This window comes from Dromiciops gliroides, chromosome 2 (genome assembly GCF_019393635.1).
Source record: "Dromiciops gliroides isolate mDroGli1 chromosome 2, mDroGli1.pri, whole genome shotgun sequence".
NCBI lineage: Eukaryota > Metazoa > Chordata > Mammalia > Microbiotheria > Microbiotheriidae > Dromiciops > Dromiciops gliroides.
Window position 1 is genome coordinate 353,673,906 of NC_057862.1, and position 19,617 is coordinate 353,693,522.

General features: G+C 40.5%; 1 protein-coding gene across 3 annotated transcripts in view; it reads left to right on the plus strand.

Annotated features, from left to right (window-relative positions):
* Window positions 1–18,050: 18,050 nt before the first annotated feature.
* Window positions 18,051–19,617, plus strand: part of HRH2 (histamine receptor H2) — a 68,770-nt gene continuing 67,203 nt past the window's right edge. For all 3 annotated transcript variants that reach the window (XR_006355077.1, XR_006355078.1, XM_043989902.1), the window contains exon 1: window positions 18,051–18,257. The gene's annotated coding sequence lies outside the window, so the exon portion shown is untranslated. The remainder of the gene's footprint in view (window positions 18,258–19,617) is intronic.

Consider the following 19,617-nt stretch of genomic DNA (forward strand, 5'->3'; position numbering starts at 1 on the left):
AGGCAAAAACAACAAGATTTGGCAACCGAATGGATCTCTGTGGTGACCCACCTTGTAAAATGAAGAGCCAAGGATGATTTGCAACTTGAAGGATTGTGGTATCCTCAACAGAAAAAGAGGAGTTTGAAAGGGGAGTAGGTTTGGGGGAAAAGAAAATCCATTGTGTTTTGGACACACTGGGTTGCAAATGCCTGTGGGGCATCCAGTTAGAAATGTCCAATGGGCAGTTGGTGATGTGCAACTGGAAGAGTTTTCTGTCTAGAATTTATCATTGAACCTATGGGAGCTGATGAGATCAACAAATGAGAGAGTGCTGCAGAGAAGCACTACCCAGGGACTAGTCATTCCATGATCTAGGGGCAAGGGTGAAGGCAGCTTCTTTTTTTGTTTTTGTTTTTGTTTTTTTCACAAGGCAATTGGGGTTAAATGACTTGCCAAGGGTCACTCACACAGCTAGTAAGTGTTAAGTGTCTGAGGTCCGATTTGAACTCAGGTCCTCCTGAATCCAGGGCCGGATGCTCTATCCACTGCGCCACCTAGCTGCCCCTGAAGGCAGCTTCTTAATGCTCAGGGTCATAGATGCCCTATATTAGGATCCACCTCTATCTCTGGAAAACAATACAGATTTCATGTAAAGGAAATCCAAATTCAACTCAACAACTAACCCTCTCTGTTCATTCAAAAAGAGATGAGTTACACATGGTCCCTGACCTCAAGGAATTGACAATCTAGAAGGAAGATAAGGACCTAAAAAGCTCCAATACAAGGCAGTCTATGAAAGTGATATGTGATGTCTACCTCAGGGTAGAGGAATTGGGGAAGGTTTCCTGGGTGAGGTGCCTTTTGATGTGAGGCAGCTAGGTGGCACAGTGGATAGAACACTGGTCCTGAAGTTGAGAGGACCTGAGTTCAAATCTGATCTCAGACACTTACTAGGTATGTGACCCTGGGCAAGTTCACTTAACCCCAATTGCCTTAAACATCCAGTACCATCTCCAGTCGTCCTGATAATATATCTTGCTACTGGACCCAGATGATTCTGGAGTAGAGTGAAGTTGGTGACCTTACACAGCCCTGCCTCACTTAAATGCAAGTCACTGCAAGTCATGACATTACCCCAATGCCATGGTCCTCTTCGAGTATGAAAGACAAACAACAATGGGCTGTGTGCTTTTTCTTAAGGCACTATATAAATGCGAGTGATCTAAAAAATGAAAATAATAGTACTTGAGATATAGTTGATAGGATGGTTGTGAGACTCGGATAAATGTAGAAAATGTTCTTTAAAGAACCTCAGTGGATTCAAAAAGTATTAAACAAAAATTCCAGTCCAAGAGTCAGTATGGTGAAATGGCTACAAACACCAACTTAGGAACTCAGAAAACCTAAGTTCAAATTCTATGTCAGATACTTTTCAGCTATCTCTAGACAAGTCTCTTAACTTTCTCTGAGCCTTGGTTTGCTCATATATAGAATGGGAATAATCAAAAGGCTTTGAAAGGTTGTGAAGGGGCAGCTAGATGGCGCAATGAATAGAGCACCAGCCTTGGAGTCAGGAGTACCTGAGTTCAAATCCAGCCTCAGACACTTAATACTTACTAGCTGTGTGACCCTGGGCAAGTCACTTAACCCCAATTGCCTCACAAAAAAAAAAAAGGTTGTGAAGATCAAATGAGAAAGTATGTATTTTGTAAACTGTAATTCATAATAGAAATGTAAACTAGTATTATTGTTTTACAGGATAGGAAAGTGGGTCACAAAAATGGAAAATGATTGGTTCTCTAAAAACTGAAAATCAAATTAGTGGCAGAATTGGGACTTGAGCCCAAGTCTCCTCAACTGCAAGGGCAGGGCTCTTTCTCCTTTATCACATACACAGTCTACTCGTTTGGGCTCAATTGTCTAGGGAAATTTGAGCATTAGGGGCGTGCAACATTGATTACTTAGCTAAACTGGACTTAAATGATACCGACTTTTGAGAATCTGAGAAATACAACCCTTCGGTCTATAACAACAGCCCTCTCACTTAACAAAATCTGAACTGACAAAATCAATGAAAAGCATTCCTGATTTGGCTATGAATTCCCCAATGTATATTTAAAAGGTGATTCATTGTGCCCCAGTTTAATATACACATGGCATTTTAGGAAATGCTTGGCTATCATCAGGCAAGGCCTATCCTGGCAAGTACAACCTCTAGTAAGAGCCTCCAGAGAATTTTGTTTACTTTCCAGCCCTGTTTCACATTTTCCAGACTGTACTAGGCAAGTTAGTAAGACTTGCTTCCCAGAAGACAAGGGAAAGACATTCTTCTTGGGAAAAATGTTTTATCCAATCTGTTTCATCTAGAGTTTTGTGGAAGCTACTTGAATATGTGATGAACAAGTCACTTTGCCTCTCTGAGGCTTAGTTTCCCCATTCGTATGTGATACCTGTGGACTCTGTGTGGTACTTTATGTGTACAGCATGGGACACTTGGAGCATTGTGGTAATGGTACAGCAGAGTAAGAAACATTAGTTGCCCTCCTTAAGCCTACAGAGCGGTGTGTCACTATATTCATTATGCAGAAAAGGAATAAAAATCTGAGTTTTCCACCAGTTGGTGTCCTCCTCAAGCCACCAGGAAAGCAGCCATCTTTATTCTTCACTGCCACAGGAGTACTGCAGCACCCCAAAAGACTGAAGTTTCTCTAGACACTAACCCCCAGAAAGTGATCAGCCGCCAAATATTTAGAATACTCCTCCCAACTCCTACCACCAATGAGCCTCACTGCATTAGATAGAATCCCTGCCTAGTTTCAAATGTTAAAATAAAGAATGATATGAATTATCATTAAAAATATTAAAAACCGGGGCAGCTAGGTGGTGCAGTGGATAAAGCACCAGCCCTGGATTCAGGAGGACCTGAGTTCAAATCCGGCCTCAAACATTTGGTACTTACTAGCTGTATGACCCTGGGCAAGTCACTTAACCCCCATAGCTCCACAAAAAAAATAAAAACTTGTCATTGAATGGCTGTGTGACCTTTGACAATTCAATTTTAAGTTAAGAAAAATTAATTAAATCTACTATGCCCAAGTCTCCATGCCAGGGTATCAGATGATGGGGCTGTATTTTTCCTTCATTGATATGAGTAATGCCATTTGAGAATGAGCCTCTATTTTAGTATAAATGGTCAGTATCAAGGGTCTAACCCCTGTACTTTGGTTCTCCCCTAACTCATGCCTTGTACATTACTAACCAAAAGACAAACAGAACTATTCTGTCTCAGACTTAGACTGTGGAGCCCAGTAACAGAGTAGCAGGTTGGGAAGTTTTTATGCCCTCACCTAGAAAAACAAACAAACAAACAAAACTACCCCAAGACAGATGGTTGATTGGTTATAGATCGAGCATGACTGTTTTCTGCATACTTTAAATACCTAGGAGAAATGGCAGTATTCAGAAGCCCTCTTACGCCATAGAGGCTTTTCTTCTCTACGGACCAACTTGTGCCTCTCTCTTACCTTGACTTATAACTGTGGATGAAATGAAGAAACCATTTACTGACTTATGCCCTGAATTATAAGCAATGGGTTTTCTGTCCATGACAATATGAAGATAAAAGGTAGCATAGTTTCGGACATCATGAAACTGACATTCTACATGGATGCCAAAGAATCATATGTACAGAAAAAACTATAACATGCATTACATAGATTACATAGATATTATGTGCATCTAATATATATATATATATATATATATATATATATATATATATATATATATATATATATATATATATATATATATATATATATATATATATATATATATATATATATATATATACACAAATATCCCTCCTCCCAGGGAGAAAGTCACCAAAGGAAAAAGGGAGTCGACATGGTAGAGCGATGTTCCAAAGTGATACAACATCTGAGGCATGGTGTGTGATGTTTAAAATCTATATTGTGTGATCGCCTTAAATTAGAAGCTTCAGCACCAGTCTTTGGGCATTAAACATTTATTAAAGCATACAGATATCCACAAGGAGTTCAGAAAGTTAAGAAAAAGAAGTCCTACCTAGCCTAGAGTTCCAGCCTGGTTGGGTTCTTCCTCAAGTCCTCCTCCACAAGCCTGCTTTAATCAGGAACTCTCCAGCAAGCTGATTGTGGAAGCTTTTTATAGGTCTGCAATAGAAGCAGTCCTTACACACTGCTTCAAGCTGATTGGTTGGCATCCTCCAAATCCATTGGTTTTGAAGGTGTTCTCAAGTTGAGTTCACAGTTTAGCTTCTGTGAATAATACCTTCTTAAGGGCTAGCCAGGTGTGATTACAATCTAGTTAACTTGAAGTAGGCTAATCAGCAGTCAATCACTCTCATTTGATTCAATCAGTCTAGATTAATCTCCAGGTGGGTCTTTGAGTATCTGTGAAATCCCATTATTTCATCACAGTGGCAAAGTCCAGTAAATCTGAAGCAGAGTCAAGAGGGGACTGCCTGGACTCTTCAGGATGAAGGATGGAAATATCCATTTTCCAGGACTGCTGGTCATTGACCTATGCTCAGAGAAGGAAACAAAAGACAGAGGAAAGCAGCCAAGGATGCAAGGTCTAGTGTCAGGCCTACCTACATAAAGCATACCTTCCAGTGTCACATTCTCTAATTTCTCCAACTTAGAGACACTATTGCTGCTAGGCAAGAGAGGGCAGAAAATAGGTTGAGAAGAATAGATGATGAATTCAGTTTTGCCCATGATGCTTTTGAGGTATTGTTGGTATAACCAGTGAATGACTAGAGATCATGGACTGGAGCTCAGAAGGAAATGGACAAGCCACTTCCCTTTCCTGGAACTCAGCTCCTCATCTATTAAATGAGGGAATAGGATAAAATGATGTCAAACATCCCATTCAGTTCTAACACTCTACATACATTCTTTGTTCCAAGGTTGCTTATAGCACTAAAAACTTACATTCTTTTTCAATGGTTCCTTCTAGCACTAACATTCTATATTCTATTTTTTTTGTGGGGCAATGAGGGTTAAGTGACTTACCCAGGGTCACACAGCTAGTAAGTGTCAAGGGTCTGAGGTCAGATTTGAACTCAGGTCCTCCTGTATCCAGGGCCAGTCCTTTATCCACTGCACCACCTAGCTGCCCTACATTCTATTTTTTAAGGTCTCTTCCAGCTCTAACATTTGTTGATCCTAATATCTGAAAAGTAACTAATGCAGATGATGCTATTGAATGAATTTTATCTTAAATCAAAATCAAGGTCACCACCAAGAAAGAATTGAAACAATCCCCCTTCTTTCCCATCTCATTCTCCTTTCTAGGAGAATGCTTTCCTGTATAAAACTAGGTCTCAATTAGTCTGAATAAGGAATCCCCTTGAAGTGGTCACATTATTTGAATTCATACTTTGTATTGACACTGGGCTAGAAGTAGTGACTATATTTCACACAATTCTCACTTCGAATATCATGAATCCAAATTCAGGGGATTCATTGTTGGCACAAATCAAGACCCAGTTCTTCAGAATAAAAAGGACCGGCCTTAAATTTCCTCTCCTAAACTCTACTTTCCCTTCCTTTTCTCAGCATGAAAAATCTGTTTTCTATCTACTGGCATTCTCTTTAACTCTCTTTTCTGAGCATGAAGAAACAGAAGCTCTCCGGAGTAAGAGAAATATGGCATCTCTTTTGCAGTTGCATGATCTTAGCTTTCCCTGAGTCACCCTGCAAGAGCCATCTCTCAAAGACCCACTCTGCTGTGGCTGAGACTGGCTGCTGCTGCTCCTTGGAAAGTTCAGGATCATCAGGTTTCTCAACTATTTGAATTTGCTCTGTGCTTCCCCATGGCACCATGGACTTCTAGACTTTAGGCAGGGCCAGAAATATTCTGTTAATTAATATAGGGTAGCTAAATGTACCCATTAACTGCTTCCCTGAATTAGCAAACTCTCTAGCCTGATCTGAGAGTTACAAAACTTGGAATTGCCAGGAACCTTAGAAATCATCTCATCCAACTCCCTCATTTTAAAGAAAGGGAAACTAAACCCCCTCCCCCAAAAAAGGAAAGGAATTTGCCAAAGCTCCCAAAAGTAATGAACAGAAGAGCAGGTCTGACCTTGTCAACAACCTATCCAACAGATTAGTTACCTTTCCATCTATTCTGTATGTAGCCAAACTTCCAGGTCATGTGGGCCACAAGATGGGGGACTAGACATTTTCTCTAACCTTTGTGTCCTCTCAAATCTCTCCAAAAAAGAAAGTATGTACCAAAGATAAAACAACTCCAGCTGTCTCCATGATCCAGGACACCCAGAATCCAAAATAGGGTTAAAACAACAACAACAACAACCCAGGAACTGACACTCATTGACTCCTTACTCACTAGTAGACCCAAAGGCAGAGCACAACATTATAATAAAACCCAAGGTGGCACAATGGATAAGGCACTGGCCCTAGATTCAAGAGGACCTGAGTTCAAATCCAGCCTCAGACACTTAATACGTACTAGCTATGTGACCCTGGGCAAGTCACTTAACCCCCATTGCACCACAAAAATAATAATAATAATAATACCCACTCCTATATCTTTGTCTCCCTTCCTTCTTTACAGAGTCATGAAAACCCCAGCTTAAGACTGTGGAAGTTTACACAGGCCTCAACAGCCTTCGGGAGCAAAAACTTTCCAGGGGCTGAAACCTAGAAGCACCAGTACTGCAAGACTCTAAATTGCTGGTGTCAGAGAAAACAGGAGACTGCAAAGCTCTGAACTGTGGGTGCTGGGTCAGAGAATTGAGGAGCAGAAGGAGTGGAACAGGTCACAAGAACAGGACAGTGTCCATGTGGGAGACTAGACAGCACTCCCTGAAGCCTGAAGGACAGAGCACAGCATCCAATTGGAGATGGGTCTGACCATCCAAACATCAATTGGGGCAGAGACGTAGGCTGGTGAAACATAAATTGCCCAGTGTGGGAAGAAGCTGAGATGTTTTTAGATGCATCCCTCAGGGAAACCACGATGGGAGGGAGGAGTGTCAGGAAGTGAGTGATAATGAAAATTAGGAGGGGAAAACAACCTGTTCAACAAACTCTGATGGCTCCCTATCACCTCTAAGATCAAATATAAACTCCACTGTTTGTCTTTTTTTTTTTTTTTTGCAGGGCACTGGGGGTTAAGTGACTTGCCCAGGGTCACACAGCTAGTAAGTGTCAAGTGTCCGAGACCAGATTTGAACTCAGGTCCTTCTGAATCCAGGGCCAGTGCTTTATCCACTATGCTATCTAGCTGCCCCCTACTGTTTGTCTTTTAAAGCTATTTGCAATCCAGCCCCTTCCTACCTTCCTAGCCATGTTATCCCTTACTCCCCTCCATGCATTCTACAGTGTAGTCATATTGGTCTTTTACTGTAGTTTATACAAGGTGCTCCATCGCCAATCTTTGTCCCTACGCGCTGGTTGACCCCATGCCTGAAATGAACACTCTCTTCAAATCTGCCCCATGAAATCACTGATTTCTTTTTAAGATTGATCTCGGGCACCACTATGTCCCACAGCCAGGTCACTTTATATTTATTTTTTGTATGTGTTTGATAAATAGCTATAGTGTACATTTCTCTCCCCTTTTAGAATGCAAACTTCTTGAGGGAAGGCACTCTTTCGCATTTGCCTTTGTATCCCTGAGTGTCTATCGTATTAGCATATGACAGGTGCTTAATAAATTCATGTTGATTAAGCAGAGGTTTAAATGCAGATTTTCTAATTTCATGTCTAAGACTTTCTACAGGTTTGTGTCAAAAAAAAAAATCTTATCTGGAAAAGATTAAAGAGATGGAAAGATCTGTCCACTTAGGATTTCAATACTGAGCATTTTTGTAACTAAACTGCAGTCCAACAAAAGATTAATTTGTTTCTTTTCCCAAAAAAAAATCCTGCTTTCAGCATTGGGGGGGGGGGGGGAACTATAGCAAAGACCCAGCAAATGGATGCCTTCCCCATTCATTAGCTGCTTCCAGGCCTTTCCTGGCTGGTTGCCCCCCATCTTTGGCTCATGGTATTGACTATTAATGGCAGGGACTAGCTACTTATCATCAGCCTGCCTTTCCCTCCCATTTCCTGCTCCCAGCCCAACCCCTGGCCTTTCAGAGCTTTGTATATTCCCTCAAAATGGGGTCTTTGGCTTGTTTAATCAGAGAGGTAATTTATAGATTCATGGAGCCAAAGAGAGTGAGAATTGGAAGGGATGCAAGAACATAGGAAGGAGAATATGAGAACTGAGAGGGGATTTAGAAGTTGGATTCTCAGAGCTCAAAAGAGATTCTGTGGTAGAAAAGCTGGTGAATTTGAAATCAGAGAACCTGTCTTCCAGTCTTGGCTTTAATCCTTACTACCTCTGTGACCTACAACAATTCACTTACCTTCATTGAACTTTGTTTCCTAGTCTATATAATGAGAGGACCTGAGAAAGTGATCTCTGAGGACTCTTTCAGATTTAAAATTATAATAACCCTATTAAAATATGATGTCAGCCTGGAAAAGGACCTTAGTAATCATTTGGATTAGCCTCTAATTTCAGAAGAAACTGAAATCTGGAAGAAAGGAGAAATGACTTTTCCAAAGCAATCAACTGATCAGTAATCAGTAAATATTTATTAAGTGCCTACTGTGTGTAGTACTTCATACTATAGGTGCTAGAGAAGATACAAAGTTTTGATAAGACACAGTTGCAATTAGACAGCAATACATACACAGAGCTCTTTCTGATAACATGCAGTACCAGGGCTTGGGAAATGCTTTTTCCCTAAAATAGGGGATGTGATAACATAGGGAGATAGTGAGATTGCCCAGAATACACTTGCAAAAGTTAGGAGGCTGTCTTGTCCCTGGCAGATACACACAAATGAGACAGTAATGTTATGCAAGGAGTAAGAAGGCAATGATCTTGTTTTATTCACTTAGATTTTTTTTTCTTTCTCAACTTCACTTTTTTTTCTGGGTAATTTAATCATTTTGTCAATAAGGCTGACAAGTTATTAATAAAAAGGATGGTCAATGACCATCTCTCAGACCCAAAACCAAAATGGGGGGCAGCTAGGTGTTACAGTGGATAAAGCACCAGCCCTGTATTCAGGAGGACCTGAGTTCAAATCTGGTCTCAGACACTTGACACTTACTAGCTGTGTGACCTTGGTCAAGTCACTTAACCCTCATTGCCCAGCAAAAACAAAAACAAAAACAAAAACAAAAACAAAAATGGCGGTGGATTCACAGTTTATATACTCTTCTAACTGTAGGTGGTCCATCAAATTGCAATCAAATCTAATTGTCTGACATGAGTGAAGATGGGGTATATAAAAATGAGGTCTTAGAACAAGTGACTTAAGTCAGGGCTTCTTAAACTTTTTCTATTCGTGACCCCTTTTCATCCAAGAAATTTTTATGCGACCCCCAGTATATAGGTATATAACAAAGCTTCTTAACCTTTTACTATTGCCACATTTTTCACAACCCCCACATTCAGTTACATGACCCCATATGGGGTAGGGACCCACAGTTTAAGAAGCTAGGACTTAGGTCATTCAAATCTTAGTCAAAAAGACATCAGAGAAAGAATGTAGAACCCACCAAAGATGATCAGGGCACAATCGTTTCCACCTAGGTGTGGTCTAGTGTTAGAAAGTTAGTCTATATCTTATCAGTAAAGTCCTTCAGAAAAACAAACAAACAAACAAACAAACCCTAAAGGACTTAGAAAGAAGGGGTCAACTTGACTTTACCGCCAAAGATCATTCTTTTTTTTCCTTTTTTTGTTTTTTTTTTTTTTTTGGTGGGGCAATGAGGGTTAAGTGACTTGCCCAGGGTCCAGGGTCACACAGCTAGTAAGGGTCAAGTGTGTGAGGCTGGATTTGAACTCAGGTCCACCTGAATCCAGGGCCAGTGCTCTATCCACTGCGCCACCTAGCTGCCCCCCGAAGATTATTCTGAGAGCAAAGACAGTCTTTGCATAGCTGCTGTATGGGGCTTTGAGGTGGAGTCCTTGAAACGGAATTGGCAGGGTTCTCAAGCTATAGCATCCCCATCAGGGGTTAAACCATAATTACAAGGAATAGTGTATCCCTAAATCAGATAGTTGTCTGGGACAATGAACTGCAAATCAGAACCAGATATAAATAGTCAAAATAAGTAGACCTAATCTTAGCCTGGGGGCACATAGACTGGCTTTTGTTAGCTGCCTTTAACTGAATATGATGGCTCATAATTGATTCATATCTTGGACTGTCTGAGCACTAAAAGTATCCAAGCCTGCTCTTGTCAAAGAAAAGCTGTCTGACCACTACATTTGAGCAGATAGGAACAGAAAGCCAGTAGATAGTCCTGCAGATATGAGGCACAGGCTATGGTAGAAGAAAGCTCAGGGACCATGAGACCAATGGAAATACTCAGAAGAGATAACAGAGCAGAGACCCAACACCCAGCACAGAGACACACCCAGTGGAGAGAAGAGATGTAACATACAACAGAGAACTGCAGAGAACAGAATGACCACACTCCCAGAGAACATCAACAGCTTTATAGTGTCTGGATTGGAATTCTCTTATTCATGCATTTGCCCTTATTTTGTTCCCTGGCTATATAAGTTCCTAATATATGACCCTTCAGGAATATTCCTTATGTATATGTCTTCCATACTTGCCAGGAATATTCTCTGAATTAGTACTCTCTTCCTACTGCTGATATGATAGCCTGATGAAGAATATACCCCCATGCGAGAGAAGAAGAGGGAATATTTTATTGTCACTTTATTTGCTCAACTGCTTAAAGTGAGGTTTGTTTGTTTCGAACTAATGTGTTTCCTGACTGACTAATAAAAATAAATACATAGGTAATTACATTTTTAGTGGATGCTGACCCAGAGAGTATTCCAAACCTAAGGTAGCTTTTCTGAGGCCCATGTGAGTGGGTGCCTCAGGATCTTCATTTTTATGGGGCTAAGCTATCGAAATAACTAAGGGAGGCCAGGAAAAGTCAACCAGACTCTAGTGTAGTTCAGTCACCTCTGACTAAACTAGATTTAATCAGTCTAAGACTATTCCTTTTTTTTTTCTCCCTTCCTCTCTCCCTTCCCCCTTCCTGAGACAGCAAGCAATTTGATATAGGTTATATATGTGCAGTCACATAAAACAATTCCATATCAGTTATGTTCTGAAAGAAAGCAGGCAAAAAAAAAGTAAAGAAAAAAATTTTAAGTATACTTTAATCTACATTAAAACTTCATCAGTAGAGGGCAGAGAGGTGGTGCAGTGGATAAAGGAGCAGCCCTGGATTCAGCAGGACCTGACTTCAAATCCAGCCTCAGACATTTGACACTTACTAGCTGCGTGACCCTGGGCAAGTCACTTAACCCTCATTGCCCTGCAAAAAACAAAACAAAACAAAACACAAAAAACTTCATCAGTTCTTTCTGTGGAGATAAATAACATTTTTCATCATAAAGTCTTTTGGAATTATCTTGGATTATTGCATTTCTAAGAACAGCTAAGTCATTCACAGTTATTTTTTTGTTTGTTTTTGTTTTGGGGGGCCACCTAGCCACCCCCTACGGTTGATCATTGTACAACATCGCTGTAATTGTGTACACTCCTGCTTCTGCTCACTTCACTTTGCATCAGTTAATGTAAGTCTTTCCAGGTTATTCTGAAACCATCCTGTTCATCACTTCTTATAGCACAATAGTATTTCATCATAATCATATACCACAACTTTTTCAGTCATTTTCCAATTAATGGGTATCCCCTCAATTTCCAAGTCTTTGCCACCACAAAAAGAGCTGCTATAAATATTTATATATGTGTATTTATATGTATGTGTGTGTGTGTATAAATTTTTTTTCATCTCTTTGGGATACATACCTAGTAGTGGTATTTCTATATTAAAGGGTATGCACAGTTTTATATCCCTTTGAGCATAATTCCAAGTTGCTCTCCAGAATGGTTGGATCAGTTCACAACTCCACTAACAGTGCTTTAGTTTTCCAATTTTCCCACATCCCCTCTAACAATTATCATCTTCCTTTTCTGTCATATTGGCCAATCTGATAAGTGTGGGGTAGTACCTCAGAGTTGTTTGAATTTGCATTTTTCTAATCAATAGTTATTTAAAGCATTTGACTATAGTTTTGATTTTTTCACCTGAAAACTGCCTATTCATATGCTTCATCAATTGGGGAGTAACTTGTAATCTTATACATTTCAGTCAGTTCTCTATATATAATTTGAGAAATGAGACATTTATCAGAGAAACTGGCTATAAATTTTTTTATAGTTATGATTACTAACTGCATTGCCCTCCACTGCCTCCCTCAATCCACTATCCCTTCTATCAGCAACCCCACTTCTCTTATACCCTTCCCCTCCTGATTCCCTGTAGTTTAAGATATATTTCTATACCCAACTTAGTGTGTATGTTATTCCTTCTCGGAGCCAATTCTGATGACAATAAGATTCAAGCACTGTCTGCTACCATCACCACCCATCTTCCCCTCTGCTATAAAAGCTCTTTTGTATGTCTTTTATGTATGATAATTTATGCCATTTTACCTCTCCTTTCCTCCTTCTTTCAGTGCATCCTTCTTTCTCATCCCTTAATTTTAAGTTTTTGTAGATCATCCCACCATAGTCAACTCGCACCTATGCCTTCTATCTTACTGCCCTAATAATGAGAAAGTTCTTAGGTGTTATAAGGATCAACTTCCTGTGTAGGAATGTAAAGACAGTTTAACCTTGTTGAATCCCTTATAATTTCTCTTTGCTGTTTACCTTTTTATGCTTTTCTTTAGTCTTATATTTAAAAGTCAAATTTTCTATTCCACTCTGGTCTTTTCATCAGGAATGCTTGGAAGTCCTCTAATTCATTAAAATTCAATTTCCCCCCTACTCAGTTTTGCTGAGTAGGCAATTCTTGATTGTAATCCTAGCTTCTTTGCCCTCCATAATATCATATTCCAAGTCTTCCAGTATTTTAAAATGGAAGCTGCTAAATCTTCTATGGCTCCATGATTTTTGAATTTTTTCTTTCTGGCTGCTTGCAATATTTTCTCCTTGACCTGAGAGCTCTGGAATTTTCCTATAATATTCCTGGGAATTTTCATTTAGGTATCTCTTTCAGGAGGTGATTTAATGGATTTTTTTTTTGGTTTTCTATTTTACCCTCTGTTTCTAGGATATCAGGGCAGTTTTCTTTAATAATTTCTTGAAATATGATTTCTAAGCTCTTTTTTTATCATGACTTTCATATAGTCCAATAATTCTTAAATTATCTCCTGGATCTATTTTTAGGTTAGTTGCTTTTCTAATAAGCTATTTTTAAATTTCTTCTATTTTTTTCATTCCTTTGATTTGTTTGCTTGTTTCTTGATATTATTAGCTTCCATTTGCCAATTCTACTTTTTGAGAAGTTGTTTTCTTCAGTTAATTTTTTATCTCCTTTTCCATTTGGCCAATTCTGATTTTTAATAAGTTCTTCTCTTTTAGGGATTTTTGTGCCTCTTTTGACATTTGGCCTATTCTTTTTTTTTTAAGTGTTGTTTTCTTCAGTGTTTTTCTTATGCTTCCTTTGCCAAACTGTTGACTCTTTTTTCATGATTTTTTTTGCATCACTCTCATTTCTTTCCATACTTTTTCCTCTACGTCTTTTATTCAATTTTTAAACTCCTTTTTGAGCCCTCCTAAGAATTCTTTTTGGTCCTGAGACCAATTCACATCTTTCTTTGAAGTTCTGAATGTAGCTGTTTTGACTTTGTAGTCTTCTTCTGAGTTTGTGTTTTAATCTTTCTTGCCACCATAGTAACTTTCTATGGTCAGGTTCTTTTTGTTGTTGTTATTTTTTTTTCATTTTTCTAGACTACTTCTTGACTTTAACTTTATATTAAAGTTGGACTCTATGCCTGAGGTAGAGAAGGCACTATTCTAAGCTTCAGATTTTTTTTGCACTTTGGTTTTTTGGGTTTTGGGGTTTGTTTGTTTTTGTTGCTGTTTTTTGGTGCTGTTGTTTACAGAGCTAGTTCTGGGCGTCTATAAGTTTTCAGTTCTTCTGAAGTGGTATGATCCAAGGAGAGGTGTGGTCACTGCTCTGCTGGCTTGAGCTCTTGTCTATAAGCAACCACAAACACTCCTTTCTAACCTGAAACTATGTCCAGGTCCCCCTTCCCTGAAGCCACATGCTCTAGTGTGCTAGTGCTCCTCCTTACCCTGGAATCATGACCCATAACTATGTATGTGCAATGCAATAGGCTTCTACCCCCAGTGTCAGCAAAGGATCTTCTGTAATTTCCTTCTAACCACTTGTCTGATCCCCTTACCATCTGTGGGCTGAGAGCTACAGAAGCCACTGTTACCAATTAAGTCACCCCCAAGACCTGCTGCTGGCTTGTTTCCACTACTGGATATTTGATGCAGTGACCCAGATCCTTTCTACTGGTTAATACAGGGGCACAGGGCCTCACTGCTAGCTTTTGCTAGGGCTTGGGGCCTTGTTGCTGGCTTGTACTGGGGCTCTGGCTTTACTGCAAGCTTCCTGGGTATAACCTGTACTATGCTCCACTCCCACTCTAATGAGACAGACCTTTCCTTTCAATCTTCTAAGTTGTCTTGGGGCTAGAAAATTGTTTTACCCCCATCCTTTTATTGGTTCTGCCACTCCAGAATTCATTTTGTTGCATTATTTTAAAGTTGTTCAGAGGGGACTTTGAGAATGCCTGGGCAAATGACTGTTGTTACTCTGTCATCTTGGCTCTAGCCCCTGTCTAGTCCTTTTGATTGCCTGTGTCTGGTGCTAATTCCTAATCTGTGTTGGCAGGCAGCCATCTGATTTAATGTTAGAAATTTCCCTATAACTCCAGTTTAAACACTTGTGGAAATCTTGTACACCAAAAACCTATTTCTGGGCTCCATGCAGAAGAAAAGAAAATAATCCACAGGACCTGTGTAAAGTCTGGAGCATGAAGCCCACTTTGCTTCCAACATCATCTTTTACTAGAATGAAAAGTTGAACAATAACAAATTATAAGCAAAGAAGAAAAGATTATTGCTCACATTCCTGACTAAACTATTGCCTATATGCCAGCAACAACAATCAGAAAAAAACCCTGGCTTTTATCATTAATTTCTGGACAATGTAAAACTTAACTGTTTCCCTATAATAACATAGCATCCTTGAACTTGAAATGAACTTTGAAATCACCTAATCCCAAATCTTTCCTGCTATAGGTGGGGAGAAAATATGACCCAGAAAGGGGAAGGAATTTGCCCAAGGCCACAGCTAGTCAGAATCAATGATGAAACTATAATCAGATCTCTAAACTGGTGGTCAGTGGTCCTAGGGGCACTAACATCTTCTTCTTCTTCTTCTTCTTCTTCTTCTTCTTCTTCTTCTTCTTCTTCTTCTTCTTCTTCTTCTTCTTCTTCTTCTTCTTCTTGGTGAGGCAATTGGAGTTAAGTGACTTGCCTAGGGTCACACAGCTAGTAATTGTTAAGTGTCTGAGTCCGGATTTGAACTCAGGTCCTCCTGAATCCAGGGCCGGTGCTCTATCAGCTGCGCCACCTAGCTGCCCCAGGGTACTGACATTTTCTTCAAAACCTTTCCATAGTTCACAAAGTCAAATCTCCTTAGCCTGGCATCCAATGCCCTCTTTAAATATTAACCAAACCCTAAGCTGTACACAGAGGCCAGAGACACTGGAAGAAATATCAATCAATCAGTCAGCAAGTCTTTATTAAACACTTACTGTATACCAAATTCCATGCTAAGTGCTGGGTATCCATAAGATGGTACTTGCCTTTAGAAAACTTACATTCTAATAGGGTAGACAGCATGTATATAAGTAGTTATATAGATGGTATTTGCAGAACAAATACAAGGTAACACTAGCAGCTGGGGGAACCAGAAAAAGCCTTCTGTAGAAGACATCATTTTAGCTGATTTGGAAACCTAAAAGGAATATGCAAGTACGGAGACTATTCCAGGCATGGGGGAGGGGGAGCAGTACAGCCAATCTGGGGGCACAGAAATGGGAAATAGAGAATTGTATATGAAAAACAGCAAGTAGCTCAGTATGGATGGATTAAAGGAAAAATAATAGGTTAGATAACTGGGAAAATAGGAAGGGGTCAGATTGTTAAGAACTTTAAAGACAGAAGAAGTTATATTTGATCCTAGAAGTAATAGGGAGCCACTAGAATTTAATAAGTAGGAGATGACATGGTCAGACCTATACTTTTTTTGTGTGTGTGAGGCAATTGGGGTTAAGTGACTTGCCCAGGGTCACACAGCTAGTAAGTGTCAAGTGTCTGAGGCTGGATTTGAACTCAGGTCCTCCTGAATCCAGGGCCAGTACTTTATCCACTGCACCACCTAGCTGCCCCATGAGACCTATAGTTTAGGAAAATCAATTTGGCAGCTATATGTAGAATGAATAGGATTGGGGAGATATTTGAAGTAGGGAGGTCAACTGGGGGAGGAGGTCGGGGATTATTGCATTAATGCAGGTGAGAGGTGATAAGAAACCAAACCAGGATGGTGGACATATGAATAGAGAGAAGGGGATATACATGAAAGATATGGTGGAGGTAAAAACAACAAGATTTGGCAACTGATTGGATCTCTGTGGTGACTCACCTTGTAGAGTGAAGAGCCAAGGATGACTTGCAATTTGAAAGGTTGCAGTACTCTCAACAGAAAGAGAGGAGTTTGAAAGAGGGGCGGGTTTGGGGAAAAAACAATCAGTTCTGTTTTGGACATACTGGGTTGCAAATGCCTGTCGGGCATCCAGTTAGAAATGTCCAATGGGCAGTTGTGATGTGCAGAACTGGAGGAGTCTTCTGTCTAGAATCCATGGAAGCTGATGAGATCACTAAGTGAGAGAGTGCTGCAGAGAAGCACTACTCAGACCTAGTCATTGCCTGGTCTAGGGGCAAGGGTGAAGGCAGCATCGGTGCCATCTTAATGCTCAGGGTCACAGATGCCCTATATTAGGATCCACCTCTATCTTTGGAAAACAATACAGATTTCATGTAAAGGAAATCCAAATCAACTCAACAACTAACCCTGTCCATTCAAAAAGAGATGAGTAACACATGGTCCCTGACGTCAAGGAATTGACAATCTAGAAGGAAGATAAGGACCTAAAAAGCTCCAATACAAGGCAGTCTATGAAAGTGATATGTGGGGGAAGCTAGGTGGTGCAGTGGATAAAGCACCAGCCCTGGATTCAGAAGGACCTGAGTTCAAATCTGCCTCAGACACTTGACACTTACTAGCTGTGTGACCCTGGGCAAGTCACTTAACCCTCATTGCCCCTCAAAAAAAAAAAGTGATATGTGATGCCTACCTCAGGCTAGGGAATTGAAGAAGGCTTCCTGGGTGATGTGCCTTTTGAGGAGGCCCTTGGTGGGCAAATAAACGAATGAATGAACAAATAAATAACTCCTATTCCTTTGTTATGTTAAAGTTTTCAAAGCACTATCACACACAGCATGAAAGGGATCTCAAAAGTCACCAAATCCATAATTGATGAGGTGGTCATGCAGATACTATTAGCCGCATTTTATCTATCAGGATGTTGAGGTTCAGGTTCCTGACCTTGGGTGAGTCAGGAACATAAAATCTGATGTTCTGTGTTGTAAGGTTCCTTCCTGCTGTGGTATTCTGTTTTATGACTTAAGGTCCCTTCCAGCTTTGCTATTCTATGTTGTATGTTCTAAGATCATCCTCTTCTGGTATTCAGTGTTCTGTATTCTAAATTTCTGTCCCCATCTAATACTCTCTACTCATTAAAGTTTCCATACAGCTCTGGCATTCTATGATTCTAAGTTCACTGGGGATATTTTCAACATCTCCACTACTCTGCAGTCAAATATCTGATCCCTCCCACTGTGACTGTGACTCACATATACATGCTGCTTGCCTCTGTGTGTGTGTGTGTGTGTGTGAGAGAGAGAGAGAGAGAGAGAGAGAGAGAGAGAGAGAGAGAGAGAGAGAGAGAGAGAGAGAGAGAGAGGGAGAGGCAAAGAGGAGGGGGAGGAGGCAGAGGGAGGGAGTGAACCTCTGTCACTCACTATAACCACTGCCATCATATTGGTCTGGGAGAGCTCCAAGTCGTTAAATAGTGTGCTGCAGGAAGTTGAGCCAGAGGGACAGACAACGCGTGGCACTGAGAATCAGGGGCTCTGCTATCCTGTCAGCAAGTCCTCCAGCTGCTGACTGCATCAGGTACAGTAGTGTGCACTTTATTGTTTTTATATTCCTCCCCCCAACTTGTATATTCTTGGTGCTGAGCAGGAAGTGGGTGCAATATAGGCAAAGGGATGAAACCTAGATGGGGTGAGTTGTAGAAAAGAAATCAGTGGCCACATGAGGAGGAGCTGAGGAAGCGTCTGGATGCTTTATCTTTCGGAAAGGGTTTGGGAGGACTGGAGTCTTTTGGCACAGAGCTGACCAAGAAGGCTGGAAAAGAGGCTGAAATTCGATCAAGTTACCTGAAGATTGAAGGAGATTGGGGGAGTCAATTTAGAGGTGGATTTGGAAAGTAACAGCAATCATCTGAGTGGGCTTATCACAGCATTTCATTAGTCACATTTCTTCTGAACTGCTGCCACATCATCTCTGGTAGGGAAATCTTTTTCCTACCCACGGAGTTTTAATGTGGCTTCTCATGCACAGTTTCTCAAGGTGGATCGGTGCCTGGGCCTTAGGAATATCTCTGCTCTGCTTTCCCATAGCAAGCCCAGTTCTTAGCACAAAACAGCAGCAGGAATCTCCAGCCCCGAAGATTCAAGTCTCTCTATCTCTGAACTATTCATTTGGCTTTAGCTAGTCAAGTGTTTAGGTGTGTGACTCTGGATGCCTTCTGGGGTTGGGAAACACAGCTTCCCCCAAGGTGCCTACTAGGTGTAGGAATCTCAATGACTCCTATTCTCCCAAGCTGGAGACTTGTGTGTACCTGGCTGTAAGGGCTGTGTATGCCAGTATGCAGAGGGCAATGGGTAATATCTCTTTAGACTTGGAGCCCCTCAGACCTATTCTGTGTAATTATGTATAGTACTTTAAAATCATGGAAGAATGGAGGGTTAGGTTCATGAAACTTTGGGATCTTAGACTGTCAGAATCTTAGGATTTGAGAGTTTTCCAATTTTGAAATCATATAATCTTTATAAAGACAGTCTCTTGGACTCTTAGAATCTTAGAATCATGGACCCATGGAATTTTAGAATTATGGAATCTTAGAATCATGAAGTCTTAGAAGCCTGGAATGCTGAGGGATCTTGTATCTCTATGAGGATGTAGCACAGGAGGTATTGGCTTCGGGCAGAGGTTAAACTATATCACCTCTGAGCTTCCTTCCAGCTCTGAGATTCTAGGATCGACTCTAAGCCCCTGCCTGAAGCAGGAATCTGACCTCTCAGTTTTGGTTTTTTTTATCTGAATTTTAATATAAGGGATTCCAGAAGTTGACCCCCAAGAGGGTCCCAGAAAACTCCTTACCTGCCTGCCTACTTTGGAGCTACAATATTCTCATATTTCTAGGGAACAGATTTGGATGGAGGTGGGGAAGGAAAGAGGACCACACATG